Consider the following 3660-nt stretch of genomic DNA (forward strand, 5'->3'; position numbering starts at 1 on the left):
TGCTTTCTGTTTTAATTTAGTTAGACTATGGAAGGATATATGAAATGTCAAAACACATCTTTATTTAGCAAAATGGTAGATTCTAGCTGCTTTATTTGGTTCCAACGCCATGCCCATCATTCAAAATGGAAGAATATTTTGCTTCTGTTTATTAAGAATATATTCATTTCATACCAAGAAGTAGACTTTGAAATCCTGATTCAGCACCCCTTTCAACACTTCAGTCATTCTCTTAGTAAAGTTTTCTGAGGGCAAACTACAGTGCCCACGAACTCCATCCAGAATAGCTGGAAGTCAGAGATTATGGGACTTCTTATCCAAGATATGTGACTTTGAAAGCATGTGTTTATCTCAACTGGTGTTAAGCAATAGGTTGATGCAAGGAGTGAGCTTCTGTTTCTTACACCAATGGCAGAAGAGTAGAAACTATAGTGTCAGAAGAGATAGCGTGTGCGTGTGTGTGCGTAAGGAGGAGTTGCTGTGAACCAGGAGACCTAGACAGGAAAGATAACACTCATGTTTCTGTAACATTCAGTTCCACACAGATGAATGATATATTAAACTGATAACACATACTACACTTGATCTTAGCCAAAAGGCTGAGAAGTGATAAATGAATGATATATTAATCTAATCTGTTTATTTATTTGCTAGGTTTATACTCCACCTTTAGCTTAGCAGCTCAAGACAACTGTCAAGCTTCACCTAGCTGGCAAAACTTAAGAAGTGAGGACCATATGGATTTCAAAAAGGCATCTTTAATGCTAGTCAGGGGTAAAATCATAATCTTGAAAACGGTAAGAGTCTCTCATTTCTGGACTGTGTTTCCTCTTCTCCCACACACAAACATCCTCCTTCCCTACCTGATTCCCACAGTTTCTTACACTGGCCTACATAATACTCCTTCCTCCAGTTTCCCTGATGACAATAACCCTGTGAGGTAGGTTGGGCTGAGAATGACTGGCCAAACCAATCAGAAAGCTTCTATAGTGGAGAGTGGGTTGGAAGCTGGGTCTCCTATGCATTAACCTCCACCCCACACTGTCTCTCAGCAAAGAGGATAGAATGGCTAGTATCACCAAGTAATATTAGTGGAACAGACAAAAATGGCTTTATCTCAGTCTCTCAGACTTTCATAGCTGTGTGTGAAGAGCAAGTGCCTACTACAGATTCTTAACTGATATGATTTCTCTTCAGGGGTTCACCTGAATGTGGGAAGGGCTGAACCTGCATAGTTGTGCAAACTGGCTGCATCTTGCCCTCTCCCCTAACTTTTTTCAGCTGAGAGTCCAAAGAAGACTTGTACATGCATTAAAACACATGCATATTTGTCCAAGATTACTGCCTCTAAGAAGCCATGATCTTTAAACTGCTTATTCCAGAGAAATCACATTGTTTTAGTAAAAACAAAAACAAAAACAGAGTGGTACAAGGGCATCCATGGGGAGGCTGTTAAAAAGATGAGGATGGCAACCATGTCTGTGTTATTGAAGCCCCACCCCTTTTTATGTGCATGGCACATCACATCTGTAGAAAATCATGCAGGGTTTTGATCATGCAGTCATGGGTGCCATCCTGGCTTTTTTAAAACAAAAAAACAAAAACTGTCCCCTCCCTGACATCCCTGGAGTTGGCAGAAGATTGCAATCTAATGAAGTAAAAGGTCAAGAGAATAAAGTTGTTGTTAAGATGCCAGGACTGGCCTTCTCATTTGGCAGAGTGAAACTGGCTCTTCATGTGGTAGATTGGGATAAGCTATATGTGGCCCTCTGAACTTGATGCTCAGTGCAGCTGCTCTGTTGTGCCTAAGGCTCACAATGCCCTGGAAAGCTGGTCACCCCAGCCAGCAGCCCAATATCTGCCACTCTTGAGTGGGAGGGGAGGATCCTCAGGGGAATGCATTGTGTTGTGACCACAGGGTTGTCTGCAGGGGCAGCCACTAAAGCAATAAGATGGGGCTGGTGTATGCAAGGAGCCTATGGGAAGAAGGGTAAGTAGTAGCAATTCTTACTTCCTTCTCAAGGATCTGCCTATCAGAAATGCAAGTGGGAGGAGACACGTGATCTGAGTGGAAGCTGAAAGCACTGAAAAAGCCTAATGCTTTACATTCTTACTTGCTATGGGGAAACCTAGATCTGAATTCAGAATGCTGGATCCAGATGCTTCTTTGAATCTACTAGGTAAAGATAAACTCTCCTTCAACTCAAGCTTGACTCTTGAAGATTTCATGGATGCATCCCAGCAGTTTCCTTCACAGCAGTGCAGGAGGGGGTTGCCACTGCCTTCTTTCAGGATGCCTTTTTTGTATTTGCAGACTAGCCATGTGCTCTGGGTTTCCTAGTAGTGTCCCATCCAAGTACCAACCTGGCTCACTTTGCCTAGCTTTCCAAGATCAGTTGAGTTTGATGAGGTGCTGCCTTGATCAGTGGGCTTCTCAGGGTTTGGTGTGGTTAAATATAAATCCCAAGTATCCAGATTCTCAAAAAACAAAGCAAATCAAAAACACAAAGCAACCCATATGGAAATACTTCAACTTCTTCCTCTTTCTCAAGCCTCTCCAATCTAAACCTATGCTTGTATTGCACATTAAACAGGAAAACTTTCTGTGCCCTGAGCAAAATGCAATTCAGTCATACACGATACTCAAAGCTGCACATTAATCACAGTCACATTTCAGTGTTGGAGTGGAAACTGTGAGGTTTGCTTGGATGTTGTTCTCTACTTAAGTCAAACGCTGATTTCCAACCTGAGTTCATCAGCTGCCCCAGGTAAAAGAAAAGAAAAAGAAAAAAAGTATAATTAACTTAATGGGTTCATCACATTTCATCCCTGGAGTACTTTGTAAGGTTTCTACTAATTTTAGCATACCTGTGGATTTCTGACTAGCTCCTACTAGTCCTCGACAAACACCTGTTTTTGCAAAGGGATGTCAGAAATAATGGCTAAAATATTTGAAGGGCCTGGGAGAGATTGTTTTTTCAACAAATAAGCCCATATAAATGGAAAGGGTGTTTCTGATCCATGAAGAGAAAGCATTTTAGTTGTTATTATGCCATGTAATTGCAACTCTACTTCTATAACTTTGTTTCAGCCTAGAGTCAAAGACATAATGTATGTATCTACCTATTTAGTGTCCAGACAGCATATCTGCTACCTACCATTGGAGACTTAGGCCGTGATTATGTGAGAAGGGGGACTGGGGACAGGCAAGTTTGCTCCATCTCTTACCCCGCCTCCTTTGCACAAAGGACATTCCCTGTAGTGGGGATCCTTTTCAATCCAAGGTGGTGTTCTGTAATGGCAGTTACATACATACACCAGCTTCTGATAATGCAAAGCACAGAGCCAGTTTGGTGTACTGGTTAAGGCACCAGGATATAAACCAGCAGACTGTGAGTTCTAGTCCTTCCTTAGGCACAAAGCCAGCTGGGTGACCTTGGGCCAGTCACTTTCTCTCAGCCCTAGGAAAGAGGCAATGGCAAACCACTTCTGAAAAACCATGCCAAGAAAACTGCAGCAGGGACTTGTCCAGGCAGTCTCCGAGAATCAGACACAGTTGACGGATAAAAAAAAAATGCAAAGCACACTGCAAACACAAAGTCTTCTGCATAGAAAACAGGCATAAAAACTTACTTTTGCAAAGAGGTCCAGAGAGACAGA

General features: G+C 42.1%; 1 pseudogene; it reads right to left on the reverse strand.

Annotated features, from left to right (window-relative positions):
* Positions 1-502: 502 nt before the first annotated feature.
* On the reverse strand, positions 503-611 carry LOC134495070 (U2 spliceosomal RNA; annotated as a pseudogene).
* Positions 612-3660: the final 3049 nt, after the last annotated feature.

Source organism: Candoia aspera, chromosome 3 (genome assembly GCF_035149785.1).
Source record: "Candoia aspera isolate rCanAsp1 chromosome 3, rCanAsp1.hap2, whole genome shotgun sequence".
Classification (NCBI taxonomy): Eukaryota; Metazoa; Chordata; class Lepidosauria; order Squamata; family Boidae; genus Candoia; species Candoia aspera.